Source organism: Equus caballus, chromosome 6 (genome assembly GCF_041296265.1).
Source record: "Equus caballus isolate H_3958 breed thoroughbred chromosome 6, TB-T2T, whole genome shotgun sequence".
Lineage (NCBI taxonomy): Eukaryota > Metazoa > Chordata > Mammalia > Perissodactyla > Equidae > Equus > Equus caballus.
Genome location: NC_091689.1, coordinates 78,103,615 through 78,130,186, shown reverse-complemented (window position 1 = coordinate 78,130,186; position 26,572 = coordinate 78,103,615). Strand labels below are relative to the sequence as shown.

The 26,572-nt window shown below is 41.4% G+C and overlaps 1 long non-coding RNA gene across 1 annotated transcript; it reads left to right on the top strand.

The window, feature by feature from the left end:
- Positions 1-96: 96 nt before the first annotated feature.
- LOC102148182 (uncharacterized) lies at positions 97-26,572 on the top strand. Its single transcript, XR_002808732.2, has 5 exons — positions 97-138; positions 7,899-8,026; positions 14,547-14,814; positions 17,493-17,573; positions 25,292-26,572. It is a non-coding gene; the product is annotated as an uncharacterized lncRNA (long non-coding RNA).

The following is a 26,572-nucleotide window of genomic DNA, read 5'->3' as shown; positions in this document are numbered from 1 at the left end:
TATGTTCATTTTCCTTTCTTCTCCCTCGTTCCCTCCCTCCCCTCTTTTTCATAAAAAAACTATTGACTAAATTAGTTCATGGTTATAGCATAGTCTACGCATAACCTCAATTACGAGGAAGATGAAATGATTAGCCAGGTAAGTGAGCTAGAATATCCAAATTCTTTTATACTAAGAATCACTGAATATGTTGCATTTGTCATTAAATTAGAAGGAAATGTTACAGTTGGTCTGTAGAAATTAGTTATTTGCAGACAATTAGGCAGGCAAATGAGGAGGGACAGTCGAGCCACCTAGAACCTTCACTTTCAGTTGGATGACCTGCCTCTGCCGGTCTGTGGGCAGTGGTGGGTTCAGGAAATTAGGCAGCAAGCTAAGGCTGGGGATGAATCCAGAGCGTAATACACACTCCAAGATCACCCAAATGTCTGGGAACCAGATCAAGAGTTAGAAACTCCGATGGCTGTAAGGATTAGTATGAGACGGAGAAGAGTAAATGAGCAGGCTCTGGTCTTTGTATGTATACAGTACTCACTTTGCATATCGAACATGCAGGAATAGTCTTCACTTCCTCTAAGAATTGTATTGTATACTTTTTCTTGAAATTCTCAAACCTCTCATTCTATTTCCTGTTTTGCCATTTTTCATAAATATGTGGGAAGAGAGAAATAACTTTTGGCCATAAGGAAAAAACAGAAGTGAAAGTATGGTGGTAAATGAAAATTAATACTCAGCCTCAGTGTTGGGGTAATAGGGAATAGGGGAGGTTGTGGCAAACTGGAGAACACATGTCATTTAAGTGGGCAGTAGCTACTCCGTTCTAGCAGATTGCCTCATGAGAGAATATGGCTCCAATATTTCCAGATATTCCAATTTTTCAAAAAGAAAATCTGAAAAGATGTTTATGAGATATATCCTGATTTTTAAACGTTGGCTAAAATAATAAATAAATAAAAACACTATGTAAATAAAACTACACAGCTTTGCAGGTATTGGTTTCTTAATTCTGTCTAGATAGCAAAGGAGTTAAATTCAAGCAAACATCTGGGAATCAAGGACCGCAGGGAATCAGATCAAATTGGGGCAGTGGGTGGAAGACAGGTGAGCAGCAAGGATCGCAGAAGGGCCAGAGAGAAAGAATTCTGGAACCATCCTTGCCTCAGGAACAGACACTTTCCCTTCTAGCTGTCTCGGAAACAAGGAACTGTTTCCTAGGCAACATCCAGTCTGGCGTAGCCTGAGCACTCACGTGCGTGTCTGCAATGCAGCATCAGATCTCGATAGGCAAATTTTGGCACAATTCTCAGAGTTTTACAAACCCAAGAATGGAAGCTGAGATAGTGCTATTGAGTAGCAGGTAGCTCCCTGTTGTGGCAAATTTTAACCTTTCTGTTAAGTACAGAATCCTGAATGAATTCTCGTTTCTTTGTATTTGTAGCTCATTGAAATCAGATTCTCAAAGCCTTAATGCCTCATAAGTATCTTCTAGGTGTTGCTTTTATTTTATTTTTGATGCTTACTATAAATACAGGTAATGGGATATTTGTAACACCAATATACTGATATCGTAGTTGATCCACATTGCTTTTAATATTTCTTCAACGTTCAGCAGAACTCAGTGGCCTGTTTTCAGAGAGATGCTCAAGTTTACTCAAAGATGAACTTAAAAATATTTGTTTCCTTTGTTAAGGAAAAGTAATAATTAAAAAAATACTGTGAAGGCAGTATTAATAACCATAGTGTTTAGAGCTTTAAAAAGCCTTCCAAATAACATCCATTGAGGAGGAGAAAATTTCCCCTTATTCCTCTTCGTTCTTTTGGCTGGTCTAATAATTAAATTGACATGAGACAGATTAACAGGAGAAAAAAATTTAATTTCATATGTACAGAGGTCTTATAGATATAGGAGACCCAAAAAGTGACCAAAGCAGGCCGTTTACATACCTTTTAAACAAGGAAACAATAAATTTGTGAAGAACTGACAAGACAAAAGAAACTCAGGCTTGGGTACTAATTAGTGAAGAAACTAAGCAGAGTTTGTTTACATAGCCTTCTTGGCCCTGAGCTCCCTATCTCTGGTGATAAGGCTGTCTCTACCTCATGATGCTGGCACAGTACCTTTCACATGGGAGATTTATTTCCTGCTTTCAGGGGGCTAGAGAAGAGGGTCAGAGTGTCCTTTTTGTGCTGGCTGTTTCTTGAGTAACTTTAATTCAAAATAATCAATATCACTTTGGCATATCTTGGGCCAGTCTGCCCTGAGTCCCATCACTTCAAACAAATCTCTATTTTGTTTTTAAGAACATTGGGGAAATAGAATTTAAATAAACAACTGTGCTATTTAATCTGCACCTCACGCACCCTTTACTGTTTTACTGCTCTTCTTATTTTTTTCTATATACTCTCTATCTAAACTGAGATGGGTTAGAGTTACTGGTCTGATATAGCAGGGCAAGGCTAAAGGCACATGGCATCCTGATATCAGCAAGGCTTTTGGCAATGCCTCTCGTTATAGTCTTAGAAGTAAGATGGAGAAATATGTATGGGCTAGATGATAGCACATTTCAGGGCATTCACAGTAAGTCATCTCCAATCAATATTCAACACGTCACTCAGCATTGGTTTAGCAAATATTTATTGGGTACCTATGATGGACTAAGCACTGCTCTAGGTTCTATGAATATAGGTGTGAATTTCGATTTTTTTGTAGAGGTCCCTGAGAAGCAAATAGAGGTTTTAAAGCAGGGATACAAACACACACAAATTATATATATAAAAATATATATGTATAAATATGTAAACTGTATGTAATTTAAAAAGAGATAACCCTAGTCTTGAATGGAGAATAGATTTTATCCTCACCAACAGATGATATTGCAATACAAAAATAATTTTGAGGGGCCAGCCTGGTGGCATAGTGGTTAAGTTTGGTACGCTCTGCTTCTGTGGCCTGGGGTTCATGGGTTCGGATCCTGGTGTGGACCCACACCACTCATCAAGCCATGCTGTGGTCGTGACCCACATACAAAATAGAGGAAGATTGGCACAGATGTTAGCTCAGGGCCAATATGCCTCAGGCAAAAAGAGGAAGATTGGCAATAGGTGTTAGCTCAGGGCCAATATTCCTTGCCAAAAAAAAAGTAATAATAATTTTGAAATGTCACAGGGGAAACATGTTATATCATCATATATAATGACATGCAAAAATATATTAATTAATAGATTATTTTTTAGGGTAGTTTTAGGTTTGCAGAAAAATTGAGCAGAAAATACAGAGTTCCCATAATACTCCTCCCACCCCCAAAGATTCCCCCATTATTAAATTTTGCATTAGTGTGATACATTTGTTACAACTGATGAACCAGTATTGATATGTCATTTTAACTGAAGTCCCTAGTTTATATGAGAGTTCATTCTGTGTTGTACATTCTATAGGTTTGGATATACGTTTATTTGTATCCACCGTGTTTCACGGTGTTATGTATCATCCTTTATCACCATATCATGTCTCCACCATTAGAGTATCATACAGAATAGTTTCGTTGCCCTAAAAATCCTCTGTGCTGTACCTACTCATCCTCCTCTCCCCCAGAAACCTGGCAACCACTGATCTTTTTATTGTCTCTGTAGTTTGCCTTTTTTCAGAATGTCATAGAGTGGGAATCATACAGTATGTGGTATTTTCTGACTGGCTTCTTTCACTTAGCAATATGCATTTAAAGTTCATCCATGTCTTTTCATGGGTTCATTTCATTATCTCTGAATATTATTCCATTGTAGGCATGTTCTCCAGTTTGCTTATCCAATCTCCTATTGAAAGACATCTTGGTTGCTTCCTAGTTTGGGTAATTATGATAGAACTGTCAGAAACATTCAAATGCAGATTTTGTATGGCTGTAATTTTGAACTCATTTGGGTAAATACTAAGGAAATGATTGCTGGATAAGTGAATGATTGTAAGATAAGTTTAGTTTTGTAGGAACCTGCTAAACGGCCTCCCAATATGGCTGTACCACTTTGCATTCCCACTAGCAATGAATGAGAGTTCTGTTGCCCCACATCCTCACAAACATTGGTGCTGTCTTTGTTTTGGATTTTGGCCATTCTAATAGGTGTGGCATTGCTGTTTTAGTTTGCAATTACCTGCTGACATATGATGTCGAGCATCTTTTCGCATGCTTATTTGCTGTCTATATCTTCTTTGGTGAGGTGTCTACTCAGATCTTTTGCCCGTTTTTTAATTGGGTCTTTTGTTTTCTTACTGTTCAGTTTTGAGAGCTCTTTGTACATTTTGTATATAAGTTCTTGATCAGTGTTTTGTAAATATTTTTTCCTCGTCTGTGGCTTGTCTTTTCATTCTTTTAACACTGTCTTTTGTAGAGCAGAAGTTTTTGATTTTAATGAAGTCTGATTTATCGACTCTTCTTTCATGGATTTTGCTTTTGGTGTTGAATCTAAAAACTCATTGCCAAACCCAAGGTCACCTAGATTTTCTCTTGTTTTATCTTATAAGAATTTTATAGTTTTACATTTTACATTTAAGTCTGTGGTCTGGTTTGTTTGTTTTTTTTCAGGAAGATTAGCCCTGAGCTAACATCTGCTGCCAATCCTCCTCTTTTTGCTGAGGAAGACTGGCCCTGAGCTAACATCCATGCCCATCCTCCTCTACTTTATATGCGGGACACCTGCCGCAGCATGGTTTGACCAGCTGCACATAGGTCCATACCCAGGATCCAAACCAGCGAACCCTGTGGGCCGCCGAAGCTGAACGTGCGAACTTAACCACTGTGCCACGAGGCTGGCCCCTGTGATCTGCTTTGAGTTAATTTTTGTGAAAGGTGTAAGATCTGTGTTGTTTTTTTTCTGTCTTTTTTTTTTTTTTGCATGTGGATGTCTAGTTGTTCTAGCACCATTTGTTGAAAAGACTGTCCTTTCTCCATTTAATTGCCTTTGCTCCTGTGTCAAGGATCAGTTGATCACACTTGTATGGGTCTATTTCTGGGATCTTTATTTTGGGCCATTGATCTATTTGTCTATTCTTTTGCCAATACCACATCACTATCGCTTTATAACAAGAATTAAAGTCAGATAGTGTCAGTCCTCCGAATTTGTTCTTCTTCAATATTATGTTGGCTATTCTGGGTCTTTGGCTTCTCCATATAAACTTTAGAATCAATTTGTTGATAGCCACAAAATAACTTACTGGGATTTCTATTAGGATTGAGTTGGATCTGAAGACCAAATTGGAAAGAACTGATATCTTGACAGTACTGAGTCTTTTTATCCATGAGCATGGACTACCTCTCCATTTATTTAGATCTTCTTTGATTTCTTATATCAGAGTTTTGCAGTTTTTGTCATATAGATCTTGTACATATTTATTCAGATTTATACTTAAGTATTTCTTTTTCTTTTTTTTTTTGTTGCTAATGTAAATGGTGTGTTTTAAATGCAAATTCCAATTGTACATTGCTGGTACATAGGAAAGCGATTACTTTGGTATATTAACCTGTTTCTTGCAACCTGCTATAATCATTTATTAGTTCCAGAAGGTTTTTGTCAATTCTCTGGAATTTTCTGCACAATCATGTTATTTGTGAACAAAGACAGTTTCATTTCTTCCTTCCCAATCTATATACTATTTATTTCCTTTTTTTTGCAAAAATATTGTTGCATTAATTAGGACTTCTAGTACAGTGTTGAAAAGGAGTGATGAGAGGGGACATCGTTGCCTTATTCCTAATCTTAGGGGTAAAACCTCTAGTTTCCATGAAGTATGATGCTGGGTGTAGGTATTTTTATAGATATTCTTCATCAAGTTGAGGAAATTTCCCTCCTTTCCTGGTTTGCTGAGGTTTCATTTGTTTGTTTAATCATGAATGAGTATTGGATTTTTTCAAATGCTTTTTCTACATTTATCAATATAATCATATGATTTTTCTCTTTAGCCTATTGATGTGATGAATTACATTAATTGATTGTCAAATTTTGAACCAATCTCATATACCTGGAATAAATCCCGCTTCCTCATGGTGTATAATTCTTTTTATACATTGCTGGATCTGACTTGCTAATATTTTGTTGAGAATTTTTGCCTCTATGTTTATGAGAGACATTGGTCTGTAGTTTCCTTTCTTTGATGTTTTTGTCTGGCTTTGCTGTTAGGGTAGTGCTGGACTCCTACAATGAGTTAGGAAGGACTTCTTCACTTTCTATTTCTGGAAGAGATTTCAGAGAATTGGTATCATTTCTTCCTTGAATGTCTGGTAGAATTCACCAGTGGACCCATTCGGACCTGCTTCTCTCAGTTTTGGAAGACTATTAATTACTGAGTCAATTTCTACAATGGATATAGGCTTATTCAGATTATTTCTTTTTGGTATGAGTTTTGCAGATTGTGTCTTTTGAAGAAATAGTCCATTTCTTCTAAGTTATCTTATTTGTGGGCAAAGAGTTGTTCATAATATTTTTTACTGTTCTTTTAATGTCCGTGGGATCAGTAGTGATGGCCTTTCTTTCATTTCTTATATTAGTAATTATGTCTTCTCTCTTTTTTGTATATCATTACATTTTAATAAGCAGTTTTTATTATAAGTGAGGGCAGATATGTTTCCACATAGCCAGTTTATTTCTTTTATAAGCTGCCAATTTGTGTACTTTGCCTGTTTTTCCATTTTATTTAAGGCTTATTATATATTACATATGTTAATCTTTGCTCTATCATACATGTGCAAATGTTTTTCTTCCAGCTTATTGTTTTCCTTTTAATTTTGTGTTTGTATTTTTTCGTACATAAGCTTTAGATAAAGTCTTTCAGCATGTTTTTCATTGTTTCTTCCTTTGCTACTGCACTAAATAACAGCTAATATTCACTGATTATTTACTGTGTCAGACATTATATAAAGTGATTTATGTATGTCATCTAAGTTAAACTTCAAACAGTCCTTGTGGTAGGTACTATTATCTCCATTTTATATGTGAGAAAACTGAGGCACAAATAGGTGAGCATCTTGTTTCTGGTGGGCACAGAGCCAAGATTTGAAGCTCGGTGCTGTACTGCCAGAGGCTTAGCTCCTGAGCTCTACTGCCTCCTAGCAAAGTACTCCCACTTGAAGATGGTATGATTTACCTACTTTTTTTATGGTTTTCATATTTTTTTCATTATTGTCTGTTTGTTTTTTGTGGTGAGGAAGATTGGCCCTGAGCTAACATCTATTGCCAATCTTCCTCTTTTTCCTTGAGGAAGATTGTTACTGAGCTAACATCTGTGCCAATCTTCCTCCACTTTGTGTGTGGGAAGCCACCACAGCATGGCTTGACAAGTGGTGCGCAGGTCCACATGCAGGATGCCAACCATCGAACTCTGGGCCACCAAAGCAGAGCACATGAACTTAACCACTACACCACTGGGCCAGCCCCTGGTTTTCATATTTTTAAAAAGAATGCTCATAAACACTCTACTTAGAAAATGTCAAGATTTTCAAATTTCATAACATAGAGCTATATATCATAGCCCTTGCAAATTTCAAAGAATTCATTTATTTTGGAATCAGAATTGATACATGACCTAGTTTGATGGATCTTGTGGAAAATTGGGCTGCTAGAATATTGGAAGGTGTGGAAAGAATTGTAATAGAGACAAAGAAAACTCAGCAACATTTTTTAAAGGCAGTTGTTAACTGCAGGAAAAGAACAAATGGTAAAAATACTGTTGTCATGGTGCACTCAACATTAAGTTGCGCATACTATTTGCATGGACATAATAAAGTGAAAAATGAATATTTAACTACACAAAAAAAGTGAATGAAAGGTGAGGAAATGGAAAACGGAAAAAGTTGGAACAGACAACTCTGATGGACTCAGGTGTGACTTTCTTGGATCTTCCTCACTTGCCTCAGTAGCTGATATTAAACGTCCTGGGACTGCTTGAGCATCTGTGTCTTTCCGGCTCTCACTGCAGCGTATTACTCACGGGAGCGTCACCTTCTATAACGTACCACCCGCCCCTCCTCTGCTCTTCTATCAGGTAGGTTTTTGGGAATTGCTGCCGCTACATGAATTTAGAAAGTCAGAGGAGGAAAAAGGGAGAGACTTACAGCCACCAATTGATAGATGGAATTGAATTGTAAACATAATGAATATGGAGAGAGATGGTTTCATTTTCTCATAATCCCCATTTTCTCCCCTGAGACGTAACTCTAACTTTTAGAAATGTTCCTCAAGACGAATTCCCAAAGACTTAAAATGGGTTTCCTTTTCTCTCATACAAGAACACGTTTCTTCATTTAAAGAGTTGATTATATAATGCTAATAGATAATTCACGATACTCAAAAGGAATACAATAACTTTCAATGGAATTCCAAAACAGAATAAATGGCCGGTGTTCCTTTTGAAGAGAACAGTTTCATTCAGTATCTGATTTTGTCACATCGCACGTTTCCCTGCCTCGTTGAAACTCTGGCCGTAAACTGCCGCTTTTCCATCTAAGGAACATCTGTTCTTTAAATAGTAGAAGGAACTCCTACCAGTGTGACCTTTCTTCTTAGCAGGTCACCTGAGAATATTAACTAGAGTGCTTTGTTCCACGGTTTCCAGAAGAACAGGAGACCTTACTATTTGGAGAAGCTTCATTGTTGAAACAGTTTGAGCAGTCTGCCAAAAATGACTGACTTCCTTTGGTCTGCAGAAGTTTCTCTTGTGTTTGCAATAAGTGGATATCAAAGGGACATTTATGGGTCTAAACTAGTTCCAGTACTTGTAAAGAGACCCACTCCTGAGCCAAGGCAGGCGGTGGGGAGACAGATCTGTTTCAGGAGCATGTGAGGAAGTTAACTGAAGGATGCTTGCAGCAAAGGGCAAGCAGCCAGTACTACAGGGAGGTCTTAACACAATGGGACCAAGTGACCCTACAGGTGGCGGAGCATAGGAAAAACGCATCAAGAGCACATGATATTTATTCAAGTCAAGACAGGTAGGCAGGAAGCCAGGAATGCAGCTTAGGGAGGACAAGAGCAAGGAAAGCCCCACCTCTGGAGAGACTAAGCAACGAAATGAGTTAAAAACAGCATCTCAGGAAAATAAGGACAGTTAGCAAATTGGAGCTGAAACGGCAGACTCTGAAATAAACTACTGAAATGCAATCAACAAACGAGGTTAGAATCGTGGAGACTATCTGGTTGCCTCACCTGATTTATAGGACTAGAACAGTGGCTGATCCTCATACTGGAATTTATGTCACAGGGGCAAAATGAAATTCTAACATCCCAGAGAACCATGATTTAAGCTACTTAGGGCTAAGTGCCTGCAAGTATGTCTTGGTCTCTAAGGGAGATTACTGTATAAGAAATGCTTGTAGTTTGTAAAAGACATCCATAATTTTTAATCTTTTTGTTTTGGAGGTCAGCTGAAATTCCAAATCTTCAACCTTAGCTATTGTAGTGATCCAGGTGGGTGAAGGTGGTAATTTGAATTACGGTGGTGATCAGCAGATGGGGTTGAGGTGATGGACGAAAGGATGACTGGTGTGGAGTGGGGGAGCAGGCAGGAATCTCGAGCAGGGAATCATTGTAGAGAAAGGTTCCCTTGTGTTAAAGGATAAGCTGAGGGGCGGGCCCCGAGGCTGAGTGTTAGGTTCATGAGCTCCGCTTCCCGAGGTTTCGTGGGTTCAGATCCTGGGCGTGGACATGGCACCACTCATTAAGCCATGCTGAGGCGGTGTCCCACATGCCACAACTAGAAGGACCCACAACTAAAAATATACAACTATGTACTGGGGGGCTTTGGGGAGAAGAAGGAAAAAAAAAAAAAGGAAGATTGGCAATATATGTTAGCTTAGGTGCCAATCATTAAAAAAAAGATAAGCTGAGGCATGTTACAATTTTTAATAGTTTATTTGAGCAAAAACAATTCAAATCAGGCAGCGGCCAAATCGAAAGTGGTTAGGAATGCTCCAACAGGAGCTCCGGGAGACACTTTGATGGGGAGAAGGCGGAAGCACAGTAAGGAAGTTACTGATTGGCTGTAGCTTAGAGCCTGGTTGGCTGTTGGTGATTGCTTGTCCTTAGGTTTCGGTTTGGTAACCTTGAGGCATTTACAGGCTTAAATTTGGGTTTGCTTACATAAGCCACCATGGCATTAGAGTCTATTGGTCTACCTGTTTAGTTAATTTAACACTGGCTTCTGGATTGGCTTGGACAATTGAGTGGACACTGATGTCAGCACAGAGTAGGGGCAGTCTCATGCCCAGATTCAAAACCTAACTCCACTTTTTACTTCCTGTGTGAACTTGAGCAAATTACTTAACCTCTCTGAGTCTTAATCTGTAGAAGCAAGAAACGTTCTACTTACAAAGTTGTGGTGAGGACTAAATGAGAGTTCGTACAACTAACTTGGCACATACATTGAGTGTCTACTAATTGCCAAGCCCTGAATTCAAGGTGCTCTCAGTCTGCTGGGAAAACATACAAAAACAATTAACGCACTACACAGGGAGAAGCGCTAAAATGGCACTGTGTGTAGAGTGCCAGAGGAGCCCAGAAGCGTGCACTCTGCTTACAGACATGGGGAGAGAGAAATGGACATTTGAGCTAGTCTGGAAGGAATACACTTTCACCAAAATGTGCTTCCCCTGTGATCGTGGACAAATTAATCTCTGTGAGCCTCGGTTGCCTCAGTTGGAGATAATGATAGTACCCATCTCAAGGAGTGATTGTGAGGGTAAAATGAAATAATGTATGAAAAGTACTCAGCACAGGGCCCGGTGCACAGCAAGTACTCCATCCATGTCAGCATTTTTACGAACATTATTACTATGGAGAACTCTGGGAGTCACTGAGCTCTGATGGACTCAATGACGTATCCAGGTCATAGCTAGTTAGCAGCAAAGCCTAGACTAGGAACCAAACCGTCAATGTAATGCTCACCATGAGAGCAGAGCTCCGGACTCATCTGAGCCTACCTTATTCTAAAGAGAAAGCTGGAGCCTTTTGTGTAACGCAGAGACTCCAGCAACTGTTCCCAAAGGAAAGTTTTGAAGGAGATCTTTTAGCATTTGAATGGCTTGTATCTAAAAGGATAACCCACTTTGACAGGTAATCAGTCTGCAGAATATATAAGTTCACTTTTTCTTATTGGACATCTTTGGGTTTTTTTCCAGGCTACGTATTTCTCTTACTTGAGCCTTCTAAACACACTGTTCTCTGCAGCCTATTTGACTTTCATATCAAAGGAAAATGAAAGCAAAAAGAATAGGTTCTACTTGTAATCAACATCCATTGACTGTCTATTGTGATTTAGAAGCTCTTGGCGGGCACTGTGGAAAGAGGCCAAGAATATAAAGCCCAGGACTCCATCCTCACTTGAGATAGTTACCATTTGGTTTAAGGAAACCAGATCTATATGCAATGAGAAAACAATAATTCTAGAATAATGTACAGTCATCCCTTGGTGTCAGGAGGGCATTGGTCCTGGGACCCTCCCCTACAGATACCAAAAATGAGGATGCTCCAGTTTGTCGTATAAAATGGCATAGCATTTGCATACAACCTACGTGCATCCTCCCGTATACTTTAAATCATCTCTAGATCACTCATAATACCTAATACAATGTAAATGCTATGTAAATAGTTGTTATATGGTATAGTTTAGAGAATAATGACCTAAACGTCTGTACAGACACAACCATCGTAGGCATTTCGATCCACGGTTGGTTGAATCTGAGGATGTGGACTGCGCAGATACCGAAGGTGGACTGTGTAGATATTCTGTGCTGAGGCGGGTAGATTGAACATATTCACTCAGAAGACGCAGAGTAAACTCGTGTTCTATTGTGCAGGAGCTAATGAGGATGTACGGAGAGAAATCAATCATCTCTTTGGCAGGTGCTGTGCTGGGTGCTCCATGTTGTGTCTGGATGAGTCTGAGTCAACTCCAGAAAATGGTAATGGACGTGGATTGGCAAAGAGAAAGGCAGGCAGAGGTTCTCATTAGAATCATCTGACACTAAAAAATATTAATAAATACCTGACCCTAGGCCCCCTCACCTGACACTGCTTGAGTTCCCCTGGGGCCAGGAGCCCAGGCAGCCACACTTTATGAAAGCTCCTAGGTGATTCTCCTGTGTGACCGAGGCTGAGAGCCTCTGCTTTAGGGCAAAGACCTGATGACAAATATTTGCAAGTGTGTGTGGAGAGCTACAGGCCTGTGGTGAATATTTCTTCTTCCTAATTACAGTGGAAACATGGCTTCTTCCAGTTTGCCAAGGGTGAGAGTAGAGTGAATGCGCTCCACTGTGACCAGGCTATCTGCCTGGGGAAGATCAAGGTGAGCATCCGGGAGTAGTGGTCCTCTGAGATGCGAAGGATTGCTGGATGGCAATAACAGGGTACAGAATTAGGAAGGAACCTGGGGATTTCAAGCAAAAACTGTGTGTCTCTGAGGATGGATTTAATTAAATTTACGGCATTGTGAAGCTGACAGAAGATAAAGGGGTGAAGAGAGTCTGAAAACGCAGCTCTAGGCTTTGAAGTCAGCTGGGTGCTGTTGGTAAACATTGCTCAAATTCAGTCTCAGCTCCCTTGTTTGTAAATGGGCATCCTCTGAGCCGCCACCGTGCATGTTTGTTGTGAAGATGAACTGCCATGCCCGTCACGTCGACAGCAATGAGCGTTAGTTACTACTCCTGTTGTTTGAAATGTATGAAGCTCTGTGTGAAGGGAGCTGCACCCCAGACTCAGGATTTGGGTGGCTGCCTATAAAGCAGTTTCCCTTGGAAACTGGTATTGGCATAGAGGACCTTCTGTTCCCAGGGCAAAGGGAGACGAGAGAAATCACTTCACCCTGAGCCTGCAGGGACCTGGAAGGAAGAAAGGCCAAGTAGAGGGAGCCAGAGCAAGGGTGTGGAGGCCTCAGGCTCAGGGACCAGGCCAAGGAGGAAGTGGATCCAAACAGGTGGAACTGGCGTCAGATCTGCACCCATTTTGGAGACTGAGAGCCAGAAAATGGGGCCACACTGGGCAGGGCTTTCACTGTGTCTTTTAGTGAACCAGCTCGAATCCTAGAAAAGGACAGGCTGGAGAGACAGCATGAAAGATCATTGAATTTCACCAGTCTAAGTTTTTTTACTTTTTGCATGATAATTCCAACTCGGGATTACATGAACTCATAATGCATGTGAAAGTATTTTCTAGATAACAAAACACTATGTGAATAAAGTCTGATTTTTTTTTTCTGTGTAGAGTTTATACCTAGAGATCCCCTCAAATGATACTGACCTTGTTTGCTCCCTTCTGGCAGGTTTCTGAGCACACTGCATTGAAGCAGGTGTGTGGCTTGTGGGGAGGAGGATAAGAATGGCCAAGAAGGGCCAGGCGGGGCTGGAGGAACTGGCCCAAGGGTCTCTTCTGTGGATCCCAGGCCTGGAGTAGCAGAAAGTTATGCCGAGGGCTCGCCAAACATCTCGGGGGCCTTCTGTTCAGAAATTTCAAGGACACCCATTTTGTCATAGGGCTGGTTGAAGTGAAAATACCAAGCTGGAGAGAAGCAAAAGATGGGATTGAAGAGTTTGGCTCATAGTCCATGCTCATTAATTGTTTGTTGAAATGAAGACAAAATGTGGGATGGCAATGTAGCATAAAAGGAAGAGACAGCCTAGCAAATAAGTCCATGGTGTTCGGATTTGATGTTACTGGCAGCTGAAAGCCCTATGTAGCCTTGAGTGGCATTTAAGGATCTGTAAAGTACTGAAAATTGAAGAAATAAATGTGTGTTCAAGGTCATTCATCCATTAAATGGACTTTAAAGAAGAATATTTTCATCATGAGAATAACGGTTGCTATAACAACGTATTTAAACAAGATTATGGATTCTTCTTTTCTGAATAGGGTTGCACCTTCTGGTTGAGCAGGTTGTTCACAGCACAAGAATGGACAATAGAGTTGGTCCTGAAATCAGTCTGCTTTCTGCCCACCAAGCCGTGTACCCTGGTGTGGGGCTGCATCTGCCCAGAAGGATCGCCTTTTCCCCGTTCCCACAAAAGCACCCCATGGAGTAGTGGCGGGCCATCTCTGAAGGTCTGAAAGCACGATGCATGCTGTTCTGCTTAGATAACTTCTTAAAGTAACTTTCAGACACTGGGGTAGGAAATCAATGACGTGAGCAATAAAGTGGGAGAAAAAAGAGAAGATAAAAATGATCAAGATATAAGATAGAGGAAATTAAAAAACCCAGCAAAGCAAGGTGAGTCATGAAGAAGGAACAGTAGGAGATCCTGTGATGGGTGGAGGTTCCCCCCACATCTTTCTGGTATTGTCAGCAAACATGGAGAACAGTTCACAGTGACCTACTAAATGGCAGAAATGAAAACAGGACAAAATGCAATGCAGAGGCATTTTGTAATAAGAAGCAACATGACTCTGGTACCTAAATCCAGCAGTTGTATAACCAGGGCTAGAGAAAGTCCACTTTACCAGCAATAAGTCTGTTTGTAGGGAGAACACAGAACATGAGCATGTGTCTGACAGTCCTCTGCACTTCTTTCCCTTTACAGACTCCCTTCCTCCTCCGCCAGCCCCGGCACCACAGTGAAACAGGATGGCTGCGGTTTATGGTTCACATTTCAACCTGGATGGTGGGAGTTTCCATGTTATGTTCATAGCTGCAAATCTCTGCCACTCTCAGTGCTGACTGCTAACTGTTCAGGTGCACATGCAGAGAAGGAAGTCTCTGCCACTCTCAGTGCTCACTGCTAACTGTTCAGGTGCACATTCAGAGAAGGAAGTCTCTGCCACTCTCAGTGCTGACCGCTACCTGTTCAGGTACACATTCAGAGAAGGAAGCCCTCAACTCTGAGAAGCAGTTTGGTCCTGAAACTACCTAAGAAATGGCTCAAGTTTCTTTCAATTTCTAAAGAAAGCAGAATTTGTATTAGAAACGGAGATCACAACACCTAAGCATAGAACTTGGTAGAAAAGAATCAGATTAGTGCAAAGGATATTTGCCTTGTGACTATACCCCGCGCTTTTCCATAGACAGGGAAGACCTGTGGCCAACACCCTTCCTGGATTCTTGTCGCTCTGAGGCTTCTGTGTGGGACATCACTGATCCCTCTGAGCACCACCTGAGGAATATAGAATGATCTGTTTCCTTCGGGATTAGCTTTTAATAATTTCTTTATTCATCCAACATTTAATAGTCTCCCAACTGTGTTAGATGCTGAGAACACAAAGATAACTAAGGCATAGTTACTGCCTCCAAGGCCCTTAGTAAGGGGAGATAGACATGTAATTTAATAAATGCCACAAAATGCCTTGGTGCTCTGACAGATGTATGTCTGGGGAACAGAGGGGACACCAAGAAGGAGGAGGTGCCCTCAGGCAGGGCAAACTGTGAGAATAAAGCAGCTATGAGTCAAAAGGCTTGGTGTGGTCAGGAAGATGCAGGTAGACCAGTTGGCCAATTAAAACCCTGTTCACGGAGCAGGTGGGATAAAGGATGGATCCAGTTGGAAGAGGTAGCAGACAGGGCCTGGCTGGCGTGTATAGGAAGACTCCAGCGGAAGTGTAATTTTCCTCTAACTTGTAAAGCCACAGTCTTTACAAGACGTGACCTCCATACGGTGAGTCTGTGGCTCCCAGATATGCCTTCAATGAAGCCAATTTAATTTTAAGAGGAATTCCAGAAAATGTAGAGTTGGGGGTTGCCTGGGAGATAGGATGCTCAGACAGCTGCTCTTTCTGTCACCTCTGGTCCTCAGAGCTGACTTCATGAACATGTTTAGTCTCTGTCTTAGCTGTGAAAAAAGATATTTAACAACATTGATAAGTTTACTGTTGGGTGCTGTTTAAGTGTCACTGAATGAAGGGTAAAAACACGTCCTACTATATGTTGCTGCCTACAGTTAAAATAACATCCCTGTTTCTCTCTCTTTTCCCCTCATTCTGGGTTAATAGTTCCCTTGGAGTAGGGATGGGGATTTTCATTGTACCAGATCATTTCACCTGCCTATTCTCCTCCCTGAGATTTCCAGTCTCCCGACACTTGGTTTTCTCTAAACTTACCATCCTTCTCTTGGTGGCAGATGAGACCCTATGGCCTCTCCCTGTGAACACTGCCTTCAGATGTCCTGGCCTTTCTAACTTTTTATCCTGGAACCACCTACCTGGTTCCTTTACCTAAATTTCTGAGTGCTTCTGGAGAATGTGAAGATCTGTTTTGAGATGAATCTCAAACACTGCTAAATAGAGCAGCATTGCTAACTTGCTGCCCTCAGAGCAACAAAACAGTCCATTTTCACATATGATGATCATTACCTGTTGTCACCCTGGGGCCATTTCCCTTCTCCCAATGTGATCAGGTGATGGGGAGAGGGCCCTTGACCATAGGGAGAGTAGTCCCTACCCCGGGCCCAAGGATGGATCAGGATAGGTCTAAACTCGTCAGGGAAATCTCCTTCCCCTTGGCCGTTGATTGTTCTAAGTTTGGGCATCTGACCCAGTTCTGGCCAATGGGATATAAGGGGAAATCTGGAAACCTCCCAAGACAAGGCTTCGTGCTGAAGAGGCCTGTGTTCATTTCCCAAAGCTACCATAACAAAATGCCACAAACTGGGTGGCTTAAACAACATCCTCTTATTCCCTCACGGTTCTGGAGGTTGTGCCTGAAATCAAGGCGTTGGCAGTCCACCCTCCCTCCAAAGACCCTGAGGAAGAATCTTTGCTTGCCTCCTCCTTGCCTCTGATGCTTGCCAGCAATCCTGACGTTCCTTGGCTTGCAGCTTCATCACTCCAATTCCTGCCTCCATCTTCTCACGGCCCTCTTCCCTCTGTATGTTCTCTGTGTCTTCACGTGGGGTTCCTCTCTCTGTGTCTGTCTCTACTTTCTCTTCTTGTAATCTTCTTGATTAGATTAGGGCCCACCCTAATTCAGTATGACCTCATCTTGTCTAACTACAACTGCAAAGACCCGATTTCCAAATGTGGTCACATTTACAGGTGCCTGGGGTTAGGACTTCATCATACCTTTGGGGGGACACAATTCAACCCACAACAAGGCCTTTTGCCCTTTTTCTTTTATCTTCCTGGGAGTACAGCAGTCATCTTAAGACCATGGGGATACAAGCATGAGGAAAAAGTCTACAGGCTAAAGATGGTGGAAAGGAAAGCTAGGCAAAGAGTGGGTGTCTGATCGCATGACAGCCAGTGAACCACTGCCGGCAACCACTAACCTCTAGGCCTCTTGATATCTAAGAAAATGAGCCTGAGCTACTAAGCCACTGCCAGATTTCCTATCGCTTGTGGCCAAAGACATCCTAGTGGTTACACCAAAACTTCTCTGGTTAATAACAAAATTAGAAAGACAAGTAAGGTAATAAGATTTTCACAGATCTGAATTTAAAGGGCCATTTTTTATTCTGAAATTCTCACTTTTTTGCTATTGAAATATTGTTTCTTTTATGAAATGATGGTGACTGTAGATTGTCATTTGTTTTTTTTAGCACCTCTGCATGGCAAAGGAAGAAAGGAAGGAAGGAAAGAAGACAGGAAGGAAAGAAGGAAGGTGGAGAAGATTTTAGAAGGTTAGTCTTTCTCTCATTTTCAAAAATTCTTTTTTTAGCTTGTGAAATCCAAAAGTCTGTGATGAGAAGAATGCTGGCTGAACTTGCCCTGAAGGCCTGGAACCAGTGGTGTGCTGGAGCCCCTGGCACTGGCTTGTGAGAGCCCATGGTGAAGTTTCCAGGAACTGGCTTGCCATCACCTTGGTAGCTTGAAATCCAATATGGTGAGAGTATTTACATCAGGGAAATCTACAAATGCTATAAATAAAGCCCCCTCCCCGCAGCTGGCTGTTCAGCACACCACTGGCCAGAACCTGCCTCTTGCAAGTGTCCAGGGGTAAGCATGCGAGGGACAGCTCACACCAACTAAAACACGGAAGATTGAGGCAGACTTCATTTACTAGCTTAAAATTTTACATTGGGAAATATTCTCCCTCATTGCTTAACTATCCGACAGTCCGTTTCCCTCAGCTCTGCTTTGTCAGGAACCATGTCTCTTCTATCCACGCAGTGTCCCCACTGCCTGTCACAGCACGGAGTGGGCTCAGGGGCCCTGGTTTTCCTAGGAGTCATTATCAGAGATTCCATAGCCCTCAGAAAGCTTAGGGGGACAAAAGGTGTCATAACAGAATATTCACAGTAAGGGAAGTCTGTAGACGGGTGAGCCTCTGACCTCAGGGGGTGGCTGAGGGAGAATACGCAAGTAACCAAAGAATCGTGTAATTTCACACAGTGAAAATCACCTAGATGTGAGTTTTAAACAAACCTCGTTAATATGTTCAGTAAAACACTGGTTCAATGGGTGGTTTATAAGCGTTCAAATTTATTTTAAATGGTTCTGTAGCCGATACATTTGGGAAACGTTGGTTAAACCAAGTTAACTCAATTTTTTATTGCTCAACTTCTCAGAGCCTTTAATAGGATGCTGATGTGCTTGTGGGCCTTTGACCGCGGAATCCATTTTTGAGCACGTCACCTATAATTAGTGTCCCCAGAGCACAAATTTGGGAAACACGAGCACTTTGTCATCTCAGATTTCTTAAAAGGTTCATGTCCATTTCTTTGAGGGTCTTTTCTATTAGGCATTAAAGCAAAATATATCCAGGAATCCCACCCCGAGACAAACCACAGATAGACAGTTCATAAGTTTTCTATGTACATTCTGCCCACCTCTTCACCGATACAGAATCACCAAGACATGAGTGCTCACCTGGCTATTATAATGTTAGAGCGTCTGAATTGTGGGTACTCCACCTTTCCCCACTTGGGATGATTTCACTCTCTAATTGGGTAGTTGACACACCCATGATATCAGGTACGTTAATTAATCAAAATGTTAATTTTCTTATGTCACCTGTCTTCCAAAAGGTATAATGAGTTAAAACCGTCTTTTCAATCATTTCCAGAAAGAAAGAGGCCCCAAAGCCATTTTCATTTAGCTTTTAGCTTTCAGGCAAACCCGAACCCCATCCATCCCAATAAGACATTCTGTTTCCATTTACAATCTCTGGAGTGGTGAGTATCAAAATCTTTTTTGTTTACATGTCCTCATTTCTTCACATCCTTACGGACAGCCGGACGTTTCTGCCCTTAAGGCAGTATGGTGTAGTGACCAAGAGCTGGGGCGCTAGGGTCAACTTGGGGTCAAGTTCCAGCTCTTCCACGACTAGGTATGCGGGCTTGTGCAAGTTTGTGCAACTTAAGCCTCGGTTATCCTCAGGTGTGCAAGGGGAATAGTAACAATATCTGCCTCCTGAGTCATTGAAAGGCTTTAAAGAGACAATACATGTAAAGCGTTCAACATAGTAGTATTATAAGCTTAGCTCTCTCCGTATACTGTTGGCCCTCTATATAGACTATGTTTACCATCTGCAGTTGTATATACTACGTTTATGATCCGCGGTTGTTTGAATCCGCAGATGAGGAACCGAAGGATACTGAACGCCGACTAAGGGCCTTGAGCATCTGAGGATTTTGGTATCTGTGGGGGGTCCTGGAACCAATCCCTGAGGGATACTGAGGGACAGCTGTACTGTAGGTCAGTTGCTCACAGTGACTCACTGCCACGCACCTTTGAACTGTCTTGAGTTCTCTCTCTTTCTTACCCAACCAACTCAGAGAAATAAATTTGGTTCCTCTAGCATCTCCTCACTACGAGGTCGTCCAAGCTTTCAGCCATTTCAGCTGCTCTTTTCTGAACTACCTTCAAGTTTCACCAGCTCTCTTCAGTTTTAGGATTTCTTGGCTAAGCTCAGTCCTCTGAAAAATGCCTGCTTGGAGAAACAGAACCATTTGTGACTTCGAAATTATATCAAACTGTTCTCTGAAAAGGTTTGTGAAGCCTTCAGCCTGTCCATGATCAGTGGGAGTGGACTATTATTAGCATCCAGTTCCGTACGGATCTTCTTGGATTCCGTTCTGATTTTGGAGGGGGGAAAATTACAGGATGTTTTTTGTGACAGGGCTAAGATTGCAGAAGGGTTGTAATGGTTAGTAATGATGTTCTGTCCTCCGTTTGGCACTGGCAAAGAGTTGAGTTGTTTTACTTTTTCATTTTTTTTAGTAGAGGGGATAAATTAGGCCAGGAAGCTAAAAAAAAGTTCTAGATTTAAAAGAACTTAGAGATCCAGCATTCTTTCTGCTATATATGGTTTTTCTATCTCATTGGACTCTAGCAAGAGAATTACAGTGGAAAATACCTTCACTAGGCAGAATGTAACTCCCGGAAACCGTGATTTAAAAAAATTAGAAATGTATATTTCAGGAGAAAACAGCAAACAACATCAAGCTAGCTGATCTTAGCTGAACTACTAGCATATGTCCTAGGATAAGCCAAGACTGCCCGACATTTTATTCCTTGTACATATAACATTGTACTAGAATTTAATCTTCATGGAAGAAGAGATTTTTTTATCTGTTTTATTCTCTGTTATACCCTCAGCCTCTAGAAGAGTACCTGGCACGTAGTAGGCATTCAGTCAATATTTGTCAAATAGATTGATGAATGAACAAAAACAATATGTTTGGTACCAGAAAAATGCGAAGTGATAGTTCAGAGATATGAAGCAGAGGCCCTGTAAGGTCTAAAATGACCAACAGTTATATCAGTTAGGTCAGAATGGATCTGTGCCTCTTAAAGCAGAGCAGTTGCCTGGTAAAGCATTTAGAAAGACGCTGACCAAGTACTGACATTTTAAAAAAAACATTAATCAGAAATATTTCATCATAGTGGTCTAGCAATTTCACTTAATTGAGGCTTCACTTTTCATCATCAAGGTGCAGACACTGAGATTATGAATTATTGTGATCAGTGCAAACCTTGCATTTCATAATAAAACTTTATGAAAGTCCCTCCCTCAGCTAGCATTCACAGATGCTCTGATGAACTTTGATGGTCCCTTGTTTCGTCATTGAGAGGAAGCCACCCCAACTTAACCTCCATATTAATTTTCTTGCACTTAATTGACACTAGCTGACACAATTGGCACAGAAGGTCTTGTGTGAACCTTTCAGACACGTAGAAGATTAGAAGCAGGTAAGAGAAGATAGAGACTGGTTGTTAAGGTGTATATTGTGGTTGCAACCTCATGGGAGGTAATTGGGCACTTCATAAGGCAAATTGTAGCAATACTTGCATCTGTAATTTGTACTATCATGGTACAAATTTTATCATTAACCCTTGGTTACTTTTCAAGATTAAAAATAATAGGCAGTTGCTTCAGGAGGTTTTGTAAGCAATGCTAATGCATTTTCATATCATTCAGTACGAAGAGAGTACATCATACATTAAATTCCTGACACTGGTAATTTGAGGTGCCTTCCCTCCTTTCTGTTTTTTTTCTTTATTTTCTTTATTTTTTGAGATGGTGGCAAGAGCTATATGGGATGTGTGAGTGCCATTCCATTATTTGAAAGTGTAAACATGATGTCATCTGGCCTCCCCAGCCTGTGGAATTTCCTGTGGCCACACTACATCTTCTCAAATAGTAATTTAGCACCTTCCTCAAATTGTCCCTATTTATTTTGGGGACTTCCCAAAGAGCTGCTTCACTTTCGCCCACAGACCTATTTGTCCGACACAGCTGCCACATGGCGACTACCTTGTCCTTCTACTGGCTGCACTTACTCATGCCTTTGCCTGTTTGCCATTTGATTTACTACTGCTGCCAACTGCCACTGTCTGTCGGTGTTCACGCCAAAGGAGCCATATTCTTGGTGTGTGTGGTGCTGTTGGGTTTCATGCAAAGGAGGGAAAGCCCTCTCTCTAATTCCCTGCTTCTCTTGGTCACATGGGTCCTTAAGCAGATCTGATGGCATCCAGAGTCCTTCCTGCTCTTCCAGCTTCTGGCCTTTACTCTCACTCAGAATCTTACAAATTTTCCCATGACAGTAATTCTGTCAGTACCTGGCACTCATTCCTTGGCCAGAGTCTCAAACATTCTCTTGGAAACATTCCCTAAGTTTCCAATTGCCACCCTCTACCACCTCAGTTTGGACTAAGGCATCGGTTGGGGCAAAGATGCCACAATCCCCATCTCTCCCTCTCTTTTGGTGCTCTCTCCAACCAAACTCAGTCACAAAACAGAAGCTCCATGGACATCACCGGGCACATAAGAATTTAATGTGAGTGTGATGGGAGCGCCGTGTGATGACAGCGTGTACGTGCAAGTTAGCAGTCAGTTAGCCAACTGCTCTCTTACAAAAGGAAACTTTTTTATCCTGTTTCTACAGTGATGAAACAAAACTAACAACCTTGGGTTCCACTTATAATGCAATTTCCTTCCATGCATCAGTCAGATGGGAGCTGCCCATGAGCCCTTCCAGAGCCTGGGGGTCAGTCAGCCCTTTGTTGAATATGAAAGGGCCTTCCGGACCAGTATCTGTGTTGTTTGGATGCTTCATGACTGGTAGCATCCCTTTTCCTCTCCCCCAGAGCCATGAAGAACATGCAATCTAAGCCACTCACTCCTGCTCCGAGACTTCTCGGGGTTCACAGCTGACGCTGCATCCCAGACTGCTCAGCCTGCGCCAAAGGGAGGGTCTTTTTATCTGTTTTCTCTCTTCCACTCCTTTGTTTACTCAGCCGCAACTGTATCTTCTTGTTATCCCCACTGGGGATTCTTTGACTTCTCTTCCTTGTGTTTACCTGATGTTAGCTGTCTGAAATCCAGACACCTTTTAAGAAAGAAAAGTACTGAGCAGTAATATGATTTAAAGAACCAGTGGCTAGGACACACCAATATTGAAAGGAGCAAACAGATAGGTTTCTGAATTCCCAAATGAGATTTCTATACATAGAAATGTCTAGGACTCAACATTTAAAAATCATGATCATATTCTAGATAATGACCAAATAAAATTAATTATGAGGTTTGTCTCCTTTGGAAAAAAGCCTTGAACTAATTTAATTCATGGATATGAGGATACTGTACAAGTTGATATCGATTTACCAATTCAAATAATATGACAGCCCAAGAGGGAATAAATCCATTTACATTGAACTTGGTTTTGTTGCCCAGATATTAAGGGCCCTTGGCCACTTTGCTTCTAGGATAATGTAATGTGGAAAAAAAGAAAAGAAATATCTAGTTAAATTTCCTAGATCTATTTCCCAAGATAAAGCCAGTACCATACGTTAACTGTTAATATTCTATGCAACTAGCAATTCAATTTTTCCACAATTTGTTAATCTCCTCTACTAAACATCAAAAATGCAAAATTGGAAAAATTTGAGGAGGGATGTTAAAAGGATATTTTAAAATAATTATAAGTGTTATAGTAGATTAAAATTATATAGTTTTATATAAGGTATGAAAAGGCATATAGTTACAAGTGTTGTAAGTCACAATAACAAGTATCATTCATTTAGCCTTACTATGTACCCCATACTTGCCAGAACTTTACCTACGTTAACTCATTTAATCTCTACATTAGTTTTAATTCTCATTTTACTGAAGAAGCTAATGCTCAATGATACTAAGGAACTCGCCAAAGCTAGTACAGTCTGTTAGTGGCAGGCCTAGGATTTGAACCTGCACATGGCTGACCCCAGAGGTTATGAGCTTAACTCCTGTGCTATGAGACAGGAAGAAGGAGCCACTTAAAAAAAAAAAAAGATTATATCCCAGGTATGCCAAGTGTATATAAATTATTTTTTCTACCCCTTCATAAATTGTTGCGTTTATTCAAATTAGCTAAGAGTCTGAAAAAGTAAATGCTGGAGAAGATGAGGAACTAACAGCAAGAGGGTCTGTTGTATGCTAAGACCAGCGGGCGGAGGACACCAGTGAGCAATCAACTTAGAACCCAGAAGAAGCAGAAGTCTGAGGCAGTCAGGAATCAGTGCAAGAGGGTGAGGAGAGCAGAAAGATACTCCAGCAGGACAGTCATGCACAAGATCAGGGGAGAGAGAGATGGGCTGCCGAAGATGAGAGGGTACCAGAAGTACACAAAGCAGAAGCATGTCCCAAGGAAGCCGGATTGTGGCCGTTCCTGTCCCTGCTTCTACACTTTCGAAGAGTTCCCCATGTCAGCAGCCAGTTCAGCAGAGCTGGCCTAGTGTTCTGGCATTAGAGTGGGGGCAGGCAGTTCGAGAGGCACTAAGCTGAGGCAGATGGAAGATGCACAGCATCTATGCGTGAGAAAACCCCGGCTAAAGGCTACATTTCAAAGACACCGGTAGACAAGTCCCAGGAAGGATGGCTTTCAGGGGGCTTTGCTTCTTCAACCCCGATGCTCACTGCTTCGAACAAAGCTCTCCTAGACTGTGCCCATGTGCCTCCCATATGCAAAAACCAGTTCTCAGAGACAGTTCAATCTGAACCCACAAAGAAGACAGCTTCCCAGTACATTGTAAGTTACAGGGCCCCTCTCACTCACTGAATTCAGTGAGTCACAAATTATTCAGAGCCATGTACACACCACGGGCTAACCCTCATCTGTTCCCATCTTGCAGGAGATGCTCTAAGGGCCAGTTCTCCCCTGAGAATGTAGTACTGGAAAGTGCATGTTTCCTTCTGCATGTGGCTTGACCAGCAGGGAGTACGATGAGTGTGCTACTTCCCCGAACTGCATCTGAGCTTTTACTACTTGTCATTTAAATTGGATTAACATTGCAAGCTGCCATATCACACTTGTATTGAGTTTGTGGCCACTGAAAATTGCTAGATCTTTTTCACTTAAAGGGCAGCTATCAAGCCAGATATCCATCCTATACTTAAGAAAACCCAGTTAAAACTAACTTTTACATGGGTCTTTGCCTATATTCCTATTAATTTCTTTGTGGTTTTAGTGGCCCAACATTCCAAATTGCTAGGATAAGGTTGAATTCCAGCCTGCTGATTATGTCATTGACATCAACAGTGTCAACTCTTCAGGCTCTGTGATATCTGCAGATATGACAAATTGCCTTCTATGTCTTTGGTGAATTAGAAAATTTTTAATCAAAGTAGCAAATATTTATTGAGCACACAGTCTGAAATCACCACTCTTCTAAATGTGGGAATGAATATGTATTGATGATGTATGGATGAACTAGACATAACCAGGTACATGGGGACACAGGAATGAATATGGCTAAGTACAGTGTGATATGGGTAAAGTCCTACGAAAGCACAGAAAATTCAGCAACTTACTGAATTGCTTTAGTAGTTGTCTCAGTTTCTTAAATACATAATTTTCACTAAACCTCTCTGTTTTCAAATTTCCACTTGGTTGTGTGGTATCAACGCAACCTGAAGCTAGGTCTGCCGAGAGCAGCTGGACTGAGCGATCGACAGAGGACCTCATGCCACATGTGCTGATCACAGTAGAACCTGTGAATTCGATTTTATTAAGAATGTTGATGGACATGACCAATGCATTAGAAATATACAAATATCTCACCACACCAGCGCTTTCTGTGATTTTCACTCTAAGACTACAACAGTGTGAAAGACAGTGCACAAGTGTCATCTAGCATTGTGCTGCCTCTTCCAGAACACAAAGATAACAAGGAAGCAGCAGGGAACAGAGGAGCCTCCATCTGCAAGGATGAATGTGATAATGGTGGGGAGGCTCCTGCCTGCTTTACGTCCTCAGTCCTCATAACGGTTCAGATGGATCGCATCTCTGGATTTCTGCATCTTGTAGCCAGCCACGAGGCATGGCCACACACTTTTGGGTAGCTGAAGCTAAAGCAATTATTTAGGTGGTTGACTAATTGTGCCTTTATGTTGCCTTCTGGATAGAAGGAGGAAGAAGAGGAGGAGGAAGGAACCTTTATGCCCATTGTTTTTTACTAGGCTGCCAAATTTACATTGGCTTTGTTCACATTTAGTGATGTGGGTCTTAGCGAGAACAAGAAATTACCCACTCAGGTGTGGGGGCTCTTGGTATTTTATACCGAAAACAATGACTCAGACGTGAATATAAGTGAAAAGGGGGAGACTTCTTTCACAGCCTCTAGCCCCCATTCAGAGTCTTCTTCTCTCTCTTGACACCCTCTGCCCCAGGAGAGCCTTACGCAGCCCTCTGGGCTGTCCATGGCCCCTGGGCCTGAGGTAGGCGCCTAACTACGCCTTCCCCAGGCAGGATCCCAAGCTTAGACCTTCCTCAAACCTGGGCTGTGTGTAAGGGTGGTGCTCCCTCAGCCAGGAAGCACGCCAGGACCAGCAGCCCAAAGATTTTCAATTAATTTCCTATTTGTTTTGCTTTTTATTTCCTTCCCTCCCTCTCCTTCTTCCTTCCTAAATCATTCAAGTGTTTTATTACGAAAGTTCAAAACTCTGTTCTTGGCCAATGCAAGTATGAAATAAAATTCCTGAAAGATATAATAAAGATGAAATAAACTGTTAATAGAGAGTCAATGGAGCGAATGGAGTCATGGAGTTGAGAAATGGCGCTGGAACAATTGGACATTCATATGCGAAAAAAAAAAGAACCTTGATGATACCTTGGACCATATACAAAAATGAACCCAAAATGTATCATAGACCTAAATGTACAATGTAAAACTGTAAAAGTTCTAGAATAAAACATTG